We start from the raw sequence: 13,260 nt of genomic DNA, 5'->3' as shown, positions 1-13,260 counted from the left end.
TTCACTGTTTACTCAGCTTCTCTCCTCAAAATCTTCTATGTCACTTCTCATCTTTGGAGTTGTGTTCGTTTCCGTAAGCCTTTTTTTTTTTTCTTCTTTTTTTTTTGCATCTCTTTTTCTGTTCTCATCCAGTTTCTAGTCTCCAGTTTACTGGTCTCCACTGAGGGGAAGGGTTCCCAATTTATAGTACCATAACTGTGTTATCTTATGTTTGTTCATGTTTTAAGTGATTAAGCCTTTCTCAGGGCTGGTATGGCCTTGATCTTTGGTATTGGACCTCAAGCCATAACTCCAAGTTCTAGTTCATTGCTATATGATCCATCTATTGATGCTATGCACTAGCTTTTCATTGCTTTGTGCTATTGTATGAATGTGAGTTTTGATCACAAGTGTAAATAAGTTTGGTTTTAGCAGAAATGGTCTGAAATCTGGATTTGAATTTCCCCTAAATTCTGGTTGTTTGCATCAAGGTTTCAGAGTTCCCCTTTACAGACACAGGGGCTAGCCACAAATGTTGGATTCAGATGCGGACTTTTACGTAGTTCTTAGTGATGATCACATAATGAGTTTTAGTTCAGAACAAACTATTCTTTAATCTAGACCAAAATTTTTAACTGGGGTGTTATTTAATTAATATTTAGCCATCTAAATAAAAGCGGCTTGATTTTCAGAGGTTCCAAGTGACTTGGGCTGTGATTTGGGCACTTTCCATTGAACCTTATGAGTGTTCTTTACAACTAGTTCATGGGAACTTGGAGTATTTTGCCAGCCATGTAATAATGTACCTTTTAAAATATAGGATGCATATACCAAACTTTAACTAGGGGGAGCTTTGTTTTATACATGGAACAAATAGAGATTGCCGAATCAACAAACTGGGGACAACAAATGCCTAAGTGAATTTTGATATTTGCATCAGAAATGCATGTGCACTTGTCTTAGGGACAAGAATAGAATAGAATATACCAGGAGACTATGACCAGTTACAACTAGATGACAAAGTTCAAGTGCAGAATGTTCACCTTTAATTCAGAGTAAAAAGTTTTGAAAAGATCTTAATCAAATAACAATCTACATGAGTTGAAAGAGGATGAATTCTTGTGTCCTGTGAATTATTCACTCAATTTTAATAATAATGTAATTGTTGTAATGCCTTTTGTCCCAAAGTACTTTATAAACTCTATACACACAAATCTCTGCATCCCTTACTGATTTGGAATTTGGTGTGTGGGTTTAATGGAATATGCCATCACTACCAACGATTTCATATCAGACGTACCAGGAGCTAAGTACCCTCCTTGCAGATGTGGATCCTAAGAGAAGAAGCAGAATACCGTATCCAGTTGAAACTATGGTGGGAATTTAAATATCAACAAGTACTCAGGGACACATGAACAGATGATGAAAATTACCAGTTGTACCTGCAGGAGGAATTTAGATCAGAAAAATGTACTTGACTTTGTTGCAGAATGGTCAAGACACCAAGATTAACATCTGTATCAAATCACCATTACATCCCCTGTATTATTATGTATTTCCCTTGGGCTGGGGTCCTCTCACCTAAATACTGATTAAATCTGGAAGGCAGTGTACCTAGTGGTTAGAGCACTGGACTGGACCTTGGGAGACCTACGTTCTATTCTCAGCTTGGCTGTTGAGTGAACTTGGGCAAATCACATTGCCGCTCTGTGCCTCAGTTTCTCCAGCTGTAAAGTGGAGCTAGTGATACTGACCTCTTTTACGGCACTACATAAGAGCTATATATGATCATTAATCTGCTTTTGCTAAGCTTGTCAGATCTGATGAGAGCACAGCCTCAGAGGATAGGCGCGGGTTGTATTTATTCACAGAAGAGGTGTAAAAATTAAAAAAAAAAAAAAAAATGCAGTTAACTACCGTGTAACTTCTGGAAAACAGAATATATTTAAAGATGTTTAAATTACATTGCAGGAAGTGTTCTGTGTAAAGTTGTGTAGGTTGATAACAAGGGACATGATGTTTGGAGTGGTTGGGTGAGTACTTTCACTTCCTCTCAGTGAAATCATGTAATGAGATATACAGGAGGGTCTGGCAATTTGTTAATGACTTAAGTTCTGTTCCCATCTGTGTGAGCAGTGGAACAACATGTAGTATTTGTGGGTGATTAATGAGAAGTTGTCATTTAAAATGAAGTCAGTACAGTTCTTTGTAAATCTGTGTCAGTGTACTTTAAACTCACAGCCCACCCACTGCTGAATATTAGTAGAATTGCTCCTCAGATTAAGTCTATTTATTTATTTTGCCATTTTATTCATTTTAATGCCCATTTTATAAGATGGAGTGCGAGAATTCACATTACACATTAATATTTCTGTTAGTTTCTTGCTCATGGCTCTTCAAAAGGTCGTGGCTACATGAAGCTATTTCAGACAGGTCAAACCACAGCCATTAGTCACAGAGCATTATTCACCCAAATGTGTATCTCTCCCTCTTTCTCTCCCTCCCCAGTCTCCATCTTTGTACTTCAGGAAACTATCTGTGACTGGAAAGCAGTAGCCAAAGGAAACATTTTTCTGGTTGTTTAGTCTTCCATTGAAATGAGCTGGCATTTTAAATAACTCCAACCTAAATTTCCATGGGGTCTAGTGTATTGGCATAGTATCTGAGATGGACTGACCTAGCCTCCCTTGTGGTAGTTATTCAGCAGAACACAATGCAGGAAGAGACTCGGTAGTCTTGTCTATTTGTCTCTGTCTTTTTTTTTCTTTTCTCTCATGTCTGGGGGTTGTGCTGCTCTTCTAGTCCCTAATAAGAGATCTTCCCAATCCTTTTCCCACTTCAGCCAGCTGTAATTTTTCCTGTTACGTGTTGCTAGTTTAATTGAAAGCCAAAATGTTTTTAGCGTCAGTTATTTGGCTCTTTCTCAAAAAAATATTTTAATAGCAAGTTTTCTCAAGTGAAAAACTGTTTTGTGTAAATGTGTAAAAAATAAATCCAGGATTCATTCCAGCATGGGAACGTAGTCATTTTTTAATGTGAAAAATATGCTTTTGCTAGTGGAAAATGGAAGTGGCAAATGTTGTTGTTAAATGGTTACACTGAGGTAGCTCCTAGAGGCCTGCCCTCAACCGGTGTCTGACCCATTATGTGTGGCATTGTACAAATGTATACTGCATAACAATCCCTGTCCCAAAGAGTTTATAATTCAAATAAAGCATACCAAGTGGATGAGATCAACAAGGAGGCAGGGGTGAAAGAATACTTTTAATGTTTTAGAACACTAGTTGTGAACAATTCATAGCCAATTAGTAGTATAGTTATCACTTGCTAGGCTAACTGGCAAGAGCTTGTCTACGGGGGAGAGAGTAGCAGCCGTGTTAGTCTGTATTCGCAAAAAGAACAGGAGGACTTGTGGCACCTTAGAGACTAACAAATTTATTTGAGCATAAGCTTTCGTGAGCACTGGGCAGAGTGGGGCAAGGGGCAAGCCCCTGTGACCTGATCCCGCTCCCTAGCAGAAGTGCCGGGTGGGCAGAGCGGGTCAGAGTGCGGGGGCATCCATTTTTCTGGGGGCCCCCCAATTTTCCAGGGCCCCATTTGCCCAGTGGCTTTCATGAGCATAAGCTTTCATGAGAATTTGTTGGAATGCATCCGATGAAGTGAGCTGTAGCTCACGAAAGCTGATGCTCAAATAAATTTGTTAGTCTCTAAGGTGCCACAAGTACTACTTTTCTTTCTACAGGGGGAGTTATTCTGGAATAGTCATTACTGATTAACTGCCAGAGTGCCAAATTCTGAATTAGCTTAATCCACTTCAAAAGCCTTACAATAATTTGGGGTTTGTCTACATGTGAAAATTAATCCAGAATAAGGTAATGTGTGAATTTAAAGCAGAGTAACTCCATGTATGGATACTCTTATTCTGGAAGAGGAGTCTCTTATTCTGAATTATCTTAATTCAGTTCCAAAATCAAGAATAAGAGTCCTGTTGTACAGCCAGTGACTGATTAGCCACTGGGCAAATGGGGCCCCGGAAAATTGGGGGGCCCCCAGAAAAATGGGTGCCCCCGCACTCTGACCCGCTCTGCCCACCCGGCACTTCTGCTGGGGAGCGGGATCAGGTCACAGGGGCTTGCCCCTTGCCCCACTCTGCCCAGTACTCCTGCTGGGGAAGCTCTCATGCCTCTATCCCATTTCTCTGGCAGGGGCACCAGGGAAAGCACGGGGGAGCGGGAGAAGTTTCCCCCACTTGCTCTGGCCCAGGGCCCCACAAAACCCTAATCTGCCTCTGTGTAGAGCCCAACCCAGGGTGGAGAATGATGTACCTGAACTACACTACAATGAGGCATCATGCTGTTTTCAGTGCAAAAGCGTAGAATTGCATTCCTTGCCCACCCCTCTTCCTCAGTCACTTTCCCCAGTGTGCTAGCTAAATTGTAGAGACCAGCCTGAGCCACCAGCTTTCCTAAGGTTAGGGATGTCTCGATTTCAGATTTTAGTTCAGGCTAATCTCTACTGAATTCCAGGTTGGGAAACTAATTTTGTTCTGCCTCCCTTTAAAAATAAAGCAAAATAGTCTCCTGTAGTTCTCATTGAATTTGATAGTCTTCATTTCCTATCCGGAAAAGTTGTGTAGTGTTGTACACTCTTTGTTAAAGACTGCTGCCTTCCACCTCAGAGGGGCTGCATTTCAGTGATAAAATGATCCATGCATATTTAGCCCTGATCCTGCAATCAGATCTTTATGGGTGACTGTTCTGCTCATGTGGAGCCTCATCAAATACAGTTGCAGGATTGGGGCCGCTGTTAGTAACCAGTTCATCATTTGACCACTTTGGGGTCTGATAAGGTGTAGTAATGTTTCTTCACCGAAATTGATGAACTGGAGGAATTTCACTTGAAGTGTGTGCAAACCAAGGTTAAGTGTAACCAAGTTAATCACACATTGTTCGCGCCCCAGCCAGGCAGCTCTCTTCTTAAGGGAAAGGAAATGGGAAACTTTCCCCCTTGCAATAATATAGGCCAAAAAACACCTGTTGGAAGAGTGCATTCCTCACCCCAACCACCTCCACTGTGGCAGAACAATTCAAGAGCTCTTTTGTCCTAGCTGGAAAATAGGGTAACTCACTAGCAGGACCTCACGGAAAACTAGATGCTGCATCTGAGCGGAGCTTTCCCTGGACAAATAAATTATAGTACTACTAATAAAAAAAAAAAAAGTGTGGGTGTTTTAAACAGGCTTTTCTGACTGTAAGAGGGCGAGAGACAGTGTTATGAAATCCAGGTGCTCTTCTGTGCCCAAGAAATACGCTGCTCTCTGTGAACTTTATTTTTCCTTCTCACTTGACTGAACTCCAGCTTTCACCCACTGCTCTCCTTTTTCATGCTTCAGGTTAAGCGTTGACTGAGCTCGCAGCAGTAGGCCTCCCCTTCCTCAGATGAAAGGACAAATCAGAAGGTACCTATTACATGTCTGGGAGGAAAGAAACAAAGGCCCATGACGCTGATACCACTCCACTCACTTGGATTTTAATGGTGGGTTTACTTTCCTCATGAAAGCAGAATGAAAAGGAAAACCAAAACGGAAACGACTGGGGTGTGAGCGGTGGTGGCGATGGGGAAACGACAGCTGTTGTATTCATGGTTAATCAGGTGTGTCTGTCTTTGTGTAGCATCTGTCTGCTACTGTTATGGTGCCACATGTGAAAAGGGGTGGGATGGGAAGAGGCATTTATGTTCAAAGCCCTCAATGCTGACCTCTGTCTCTGTCTCCTCAGGATAGGAGAGCTTGTCTATTTAACTTGCCCCATTATAGGAAATCGTAATTGTACTCTATTAGCCCACCCTAACCATCTTAAGCTGACACTGTTCATCTTGCCATAAATCTGACCACATAATGCCTATTTGCTTTTTGTTTCTAAAATGCCACTTTATTTTTTCATTGGGTTTTTGCCTGAGTAAAGACAGATTAAAAACAAATTAAGGACCTCAGGACATGGTTTATAAACTTTAAAGAATGCAATTTCACCCTTAAAGTCACTTTAGCTTATTGAGGTTATTCCCAAAGAGGATCAATGGGACCCCATATGTGAGTGTACCTAACATTTTTTGACCACTTATTTTGAGAGTTCCCCCATCCTCTTGTTCACGTTAACCCTTTTTCAAATCCCCCAGGGAAAAGTCCTGTTGACCTAGTACAGTAATAACGATGGCTTATGAATAGAAAACGCTCTCTTCTTTTTCACTGTCCTTTGTAATAAATCTGTACGGTACATGTGTGCTGCATTTGAGCAGGTCAAGTGTTCATTTGCAGTAAGACCTCATGTGTCTTTGAAAACATGGGTCTCCTTGGAGGATAGGAAATTTGCCTCCGTCTTTGGGGGAATTTTGCCTCCTGGCGTGGAATGTCTCTGGGGTGGCATGATCTCATTTTTTAATCAAAGGGGGTGGGGGGAGCTTTGTCCTTGTTGCTGTTCCCTCCCCTGCCATTCTACACTGCCATTTAATATATATGCAGGTTCAAGGATGACCTTGACACTCTGCTGGCTTGGTGGGGAAACAGATGTGTTGGCAGAATGATGCACTTGGCTCAGGAGAAAGGAGAGGGTCTGCCTGCACTGTTTTTGGAGCACTTCCTTACTTGCTAGTCCCCTACATGACATTAATGGCTGCCTAGGCATATGGGCAAAGGCAGGAGAATACAACTGTGTATGTCTGTAGGGAACTGGATTAAAAAAAGAGGGTGAGATTGGAGAAAAGGCACTTGAAAGTGGATGCTCAAGGCCTTGTGAATAAAAGGGAAACATTTTTATTAAAAAATGAAAATCCATTTTCATCTTGGTCCATATGTGCATTTTTTGTATTGTCTCTAAAAATATTAAAACACTTATCCAATAAAAAAATCACCAAAGGAGATAAAAACAGTTTAACTAAAAAAGAGAGACATAAGTCACATGACTATATAATGTGCAAACCTATTACATTTCATTCAGCAAAGGCTGAGAAAACAACTGGTAGGAAAATCATACATATATGAAAGAGGAAGAGAAGGGAGACACGCGTGCTAAATTAACTGACTGCCTTCTCTCTGAAGTGTTAACTTGATCCAGTTGCTGCTGAGTGACTCCTTCAAATTAATAATCTCAAGATTTGCCGTTTCTGTAAATTTGCATTAGGGCCAAGGTGGTTTGGTGTCCAAATTTTGTTTTCCGAAGTGGTTAGGAGATTAACAACTCTAGCTACAGCCAGGCCTAGTGTAGCCTGGTTCTATGCTTTTGATACATAGCTCTGCCAAAGCACTTGAGTCCTGATTTGCGACATCTCATGCTATTCTAGTTCTGGGCCTCCTCTGGGGAGTAGGTCCCAAGTGTGTCAAATTGTAGAGGACTACAATTTTGTGATTGGAACCAAAGTTAATTGTCACAAGGAGCATGCCAAACTCCTTACATTCGGGTATCCAGCAGATATGAACACAGGTCATAAAAGGTGAAGAGTCAGTGTATCAATCCTCCACCTAGGCCTCTTCAGCCTTCATGACTTGTTTATAAGTGCCTGGTACTAATAGAAAATAGTTGTCCTTTACATGTGGATATTATCCATAAAACAGTCATAGATGTAACAAGGAGCTCCCTTGTGATGCTGTTCTCAGAAGGTAATGTAGTATAGTAATAATCACTTCTGAGTAGTTATTGGTTAATTATTTGAGAATTTCTGCAGTTTATGAGTAAAGTTAGCACTTTGCTCGGGTGACGTCCTTGACAATTTGATCAGGTGGTATTTCAGGGACTGTGAATGGCACATCAGCCAGACAGGACTTTCATTCTCTTGGCACAGTATTTCAGTGTCACTTCCAGAAATAGCACTTTTTTGATAGGGCATCCTGGACAAATAGGTAAATAAATAAATGACTGTCTGGGTACATCACTGGAACTGTTTGGATTGTTTGTGAGAAAACACACTGCTCTCTCCGCTTCCAGTTTTATACAGATTTATACAACTGGGGCTTCAGAATGAGACAATATGTTGCAAAATCAAAATATTAGGATTAATAAAACCATTATGCTGGTTTTGATAAGGGCATTTTGTCTTTTCAACTTTAATATGTCTGCCTTGTGATAGAAGGTCCTCCCCCTTCTCTCTCTCTCTCTCTCTGGCTGTAGTTAGTGTCCTTATGTATCGCATGTATGTGACTAAAGACAAGCAGCCTCTAACAGGTATTTGGTAGAACCCTATTTCAGAGTCTTTATGTGGACAGTTTTAAACTTATGCTGTCTGTTAATAGGCAGCTATCTAGTTAAAGTAACAAATGTTTTACATTTTCATCACCCCTCTAATCCTAAAGTACTGTCCTGAATATTCTCTATAGTTTGTAATCACTTCACTCAACAATGAAATGCAGCTTCCTTTGTGGTAGAATACAGTAGCTGCTTAATACAGCAAGCTGCTAGTGCACAATGACATTACATTACAGTTTGAGAGGAAATGAAGAATATCTAGTCCACTGAATCTGCAAGGGGGTGTAGGTGGGAAAAATATATGTACTCTAATATGAAATATAACAGCTACCTAGAGGAGAGAGAGTGTCTCACTGACAGGAGGCTGAGGGGGAGGGGCTGAGGAGGCAAGGACCTGTTGACCATACAGGATGCATTCTTTATAAGTGTAAAGTAGTTTTCTGCAGTATTATTTCGAATTGTACCTACCTAGCTCACCTTTGGCACATTTTCCCACTAGATGTGAGATGCAGTCCATTTATTTTGTTTTAATCCAATTTTCTCACTCTATTCTTAACAAATTCTGATTTTAAGGAGACTGTTGGGTCTTAAATTGTTTTGAGGCAAGATCCTTAAAGGGAGGACCTCTTGTGAATGGGAACCTGGGTGGAAATGGAACATACCCTGGCATAGGCGCTGACTCCGTGGATGCTCCAGGGCTCAAGCACCCACAGGAAAAAATAGTGCAGCAGTGGCTGGCGGGAGGTGCTGCGGGAGGGCAGAGAGCAGTGAGTGGACCGGAAGCCTCAGGGGAGGGGGCGGAGCAGGGCAGGAAGGGGTGGAGGGAGGGCGGGGTCTCAGGACATGGGGTGGAGGGGGGGTTGGAAGAGGTGGAGTGAGGGCGGGGCCTCAGGAGAGGGGGTGGAGGGGGGGTTGGAAGAGGCGGTGTGAGGGCGGGGTCTCAGGGGAAGCGGCGGAGTGGGGTGGGGCCTCAGGTGGAGTGGAGCTGGCGCACCCACTGGGAAAAATAAAAGTCAGTGCCCGTGTACCCTGCAACGCCTGGTTGAAGTAGTTGCCTGTGAGGTGCCACCTAGGTGCTGAATGTTGGCAGTAGGAGCACAAATGGAAAGCCATTTGACCAGGAGGTATGGCAGAAATATGGTACTGGATGTGACCGTCACAACCACAGGTTTTAATATCTGCTTTCTTGGAATGTCCATAGTGAGGGCGGTGTGGTAGTTAGTGTGCTTCTGCATCATATGTGCATGTATGGGGCTAGGCCACTTTGCACAGCAGGGTTCAGATTCTGGGTTTGGGGCGAGGGGCATCATATTTGGAATTCTCTTGCTAGCATGAGGCGGAGCAGCAGATTTGACAGCATGGGAGGATTAGTTAAAAACAAGAAAGAGCCAATCTAAAGAGATTCTTTCTGCACCTGGAATCATGCCATAGTCATTTAATACTGGAGAATCTGCCCTCTGGCCATGGAGAGAATTTTTTAGGTCTCTTGATCATAATAGCTGTTCTGGGAACAGTTAATGGCTGTTAAATTATAAGTTTTATTTCCTTTTTATAAGAATGTCATTGGTTTAAAAAAAAAAAGTTGTGAGCTGTGTGCCCTTTATTTGCTACTCCCCAAGAGGAGGACAGACATGAAGGAGGAAAATTTGGCGATAGTCAACTGCTGATAGAGTGAATTGCTTTTAGCAACATGGAAGAAATGTGTGAGTAGATTATGAGGTATTGTAAAATTATCCTTTTTGACCCTGTGGGTCTCTTCAGGAATCAAACTCCAGGTAAAATCCTGCTTTGCATTCCAGGAACTGCTGATTTACTTTAAGTTTATTCTCTCCCCCTCCTTCCTGTTCCCCATAATAGCTCTTCCTCCTAGCCAGTCAGACGAATGTATTAACCTCCTCTAGGACTGTGTTGACCCTAGATGTTCTTTGGAAATCTTTCGCCATTGCAGCTTCACTGGGGGTGGGCAGACTACTGCAGACCGACTGGTCACCCATGTTTTTTACACTGGTGTCTAGACCCGCTCTCATGCTTAAAATACTGGTGTGTGCTCCATGTCTATGCTAGGGATTCCTTCTACGGCTAATGGAGCTACACTGCTGGTAGTATAAGGGTGAGGGATTTCCCAAAGGAGTCAGTTGTATCTTTACTCAGAAGGGTTTTCTATAGCAGAGTTTTCGATAGCAGGGAATGGCTAACCTCTCTTGGAAAAAACAAACAAACAAACAACCTTTTGTCCATTTGATGTGTGTATCTCATGACTTATAAAATACATATCGCAGTAGAATCTCAATGCTTAGCTGCCAGATTTTAAAACATACATTATTGAATCCACTCATGTTGATGAAAGCTACTACCTCTGTGGTCAGAAATACTGGAAGCCATGTTGTCAGAAAAATGAAAATAAATTCAGATATTTATTAAATTCAGATAATGCAAAGGGTCTCTACTCAAATCCATTTTCCACTTTGTTTTGCTGGCTGGGATTAGAATCAGAAATACAAAATTCCAGGAGGGAAGCTGCTTTCACATTACTTCTTGCCAAACTGGAACTAGAAACCCTGGAGGTTTCATGAGAAAGGGCTTTCTCCTGAGAGTTCCAGTCCCGTCGTCAAACGAGTGTGGTTTTCTCAGTCTGAATTGCTTGGATAAGCATCTCATCTTTCTAATGCTTAACTGACCCCTAAATATGAACCTGTTGAAATGGTCCCTCACTTTTCCTCTGTGATCTTTACCTTTGGGCTCTATTTTATGCATGCCTTCCCAGGGCTGGATACTGAGCCTATGAACTCTGCTGTGTATCTTGGGCTCAGTTCTACTCCCAACAGAGGCAATTGCAAAACTCCCTTTGGCCTCAGTGGAAGCAAGACTGGATCCTTCCTCTCTACAGACTCAGCTGACAATTTATTTCAGGGCTGCTCCCAGGCTTAGGTTACTGCCTCAAACTTCTGTATGCTGATGCCACATCACATCACCATGGTGTGTAGCTGTGCTGCACTTGCCTTCCATGGGCTCATGATGCGGATTTTTCAGTTAATATGAAAATGGCACTTCTCTTACTTCTGGCTAGATTGATGCAAATCCTAGGCTGGAATTCCTTCTCCCACTGCCTCATCAGATGGTTGAATCAGGTCAATGTGCCTGTTTGTAGGAACAGGTAAAAATAGCAGGTGAAAAGCAAGAACAAAGTACAACCCTATGTCCCTCTGTGTCAGACTTGGTGATTGTTGTGTTTTCTCATATGAACTGTTCGGTTCTGAGAATACGGTGTTTGCCTGTTTCTTCTGAGTATTTATTTCTTTTCACAGGTGCTGATGTACTCTTGTTCTGTTCCTCCTCATCTTTCAGACTTCAGTAGGTCTATGAAGTCTGGGCTCAGCCAGGAAAACAAACAGTGTGTTGCTTAGTGGAAAATGTAAGTGGTACTATAGTGTTTCTGGATGTATCAAACATTCTTACACCTGCCGCATTCCACTATGCTGGCACATGAATGCACAAATACAGTGTTTGGGTTCTGAGCAGGCAGGGTGCTCTGCTTTAGGAACAGCTTAATGCATGTGTAAAATGAATGCTACTGAAACTTACTCAGAACACTGGTTTCAGAGTAGCAGCCGTGTTAGTCTGGATTTGCAAAAAGAAAAGGCGTACTTGTGGCACCTTAGAGCTCACGAAAGCTTATGCTCAAATAAATTTGTTAGTCTCTAAGGTGCCACAAGTACTCCTTTTCTTTTTACTCAGAACAGTCTCTGTCAGGCTCTGACCCTTACATACAATAAATGTCAATGCAGTCACTGCATGCAAAGTTCTGAAAGATTTCTCCTTAGTGTTGAATTATAAATTCCTGTAAACCCAGTCTCTATACATTTCTGCCAGGCTCCTTCCATTCCTGTGTACCTAATGCAGGGTGAATACAATATTTTCTTTTGCCAGGACATTTGTAATGCCATCGACTATTGAAACGAAGAACTTCCCTGGAGGGCTCAGTAGAACTACTGCCTCAGAGGTGGTAATTGCTTTAAACTGCTATGTCCTTGTGAATAGCACTCAAGCTATGGCATTTCCTGCAAGCTAATGTCACATTCCCTGTTGACCTGCATGGTTTGCTCAAGAGATTTCTTCATTTGCAGTGGTTGTATCTTATTCTACTGCTGGTTTGTTGACTGTTGGTATCACTCAGACAGAAATATCAGTAGGGTCAGGAGAGATGGCTAATCAAGAAAGCTTACCCCTATTTACTACTTGTGGTTAGTGAGTCTTTAGGAGAAAAGTTTGAGTGGTAGCCGTGTTAATCTGTATCAGCAAAAACAACAAGGAGTCCTTGTGGCACAAATACATTTGTTAGTCTCTAAGGTGCCACAAGGACTCCTAATTTTTTCAGGAGAAAAGGCATTTATATAGGTGGAGTGATTCAGAACAAAAATATAAATCCCATCAGCAAGGTCTTTATTTTACAACACACAAATAAAATAGTTTACAACATGAAATCAAAATAAATTATGTAAGCAAAAACAGGGAATATGCCTCCAGCTTAGGGTTCAGCTGAGCCCTATAACTGAGTATGGATCCTCCCCTCTCCAAAAGCATCTTCCTCCATCTCTTCTAAGTAGACACAGTAATGGCCCATCTATTGATCACCTGAGCAATGGGGAGAGGGAAGCTGAGCTATAGTTAACCCTTTGTTCATCAGAGACCAGGCAACTCCCCGTGCCCTATCAGTTATCTCTGCTTGCTTTTTTCATTTCCCAAAATAGAACCCTGGTTGAGCAGACAATTCTTATTCAACAAAGTACTACTTAACATGCTTATTAGCTTGAAGCATGTGCTTAAGTTGCATTAAAGTCATTGGGATTTAAGCATGTGCTTATAGTTAACTACATGCTTAAGAACTGTGCTGAATATAGATATGGACTTAAACACCTGCTTAACTGGGGGCATAGTTCAGAAATTGAAGAGAATAAAGACTGAAATTCTTTATTTTTCCCTTCCAGATTTCATGAATATATATTATACATATGCAAAACTGTTGGTGGTAAACAATTGAATTATAATT

General features: G+C 41.7%; 1 long non-coding RNA gene across 1 annotated transcript in view; it reads left to right on the top strand.

The window, feature by feature from the left end:
* The window catches only part of LOC119565621, a 113,168-nt gene that overhangs the window by 19,418 nt on the left and 80,490 nt on the right, over positions 1 to 13,260 (top strand). Inside the window, exons 2-3 of the long non-coding RNA XR_006288123.1 lie at positions 5,372 to 5,514; positions 11,519 to 11,625. This is a non-coding gene — a long non-coding RNA (uncharacterized LOC119565621). The remainder of the gene's footprint in view (positions 1 to 5,371; positions 5,515 to 11,518; positions 11,626 to 13,260) is intronic.

This window comes from Chelonia mydas, chromosome 2 (assembly GCF_015237465.2).
Source record: "Chelonia mydas isolate rCheMyd1 chromosome 2, rCheMyd1.pri.v2, whole genome shotgun sequence".
Lineage (NCBI taxonomy): Eukaryota > Metazoa > Chordata > Testudines > Cheloniidae > Chelonia > Chelonia mydas.
The sequence above is the reverse complement of the archived record's forward strand: the minus strand, read 5'-3'. Positions and strand labels throughout refer to the sequence as shown.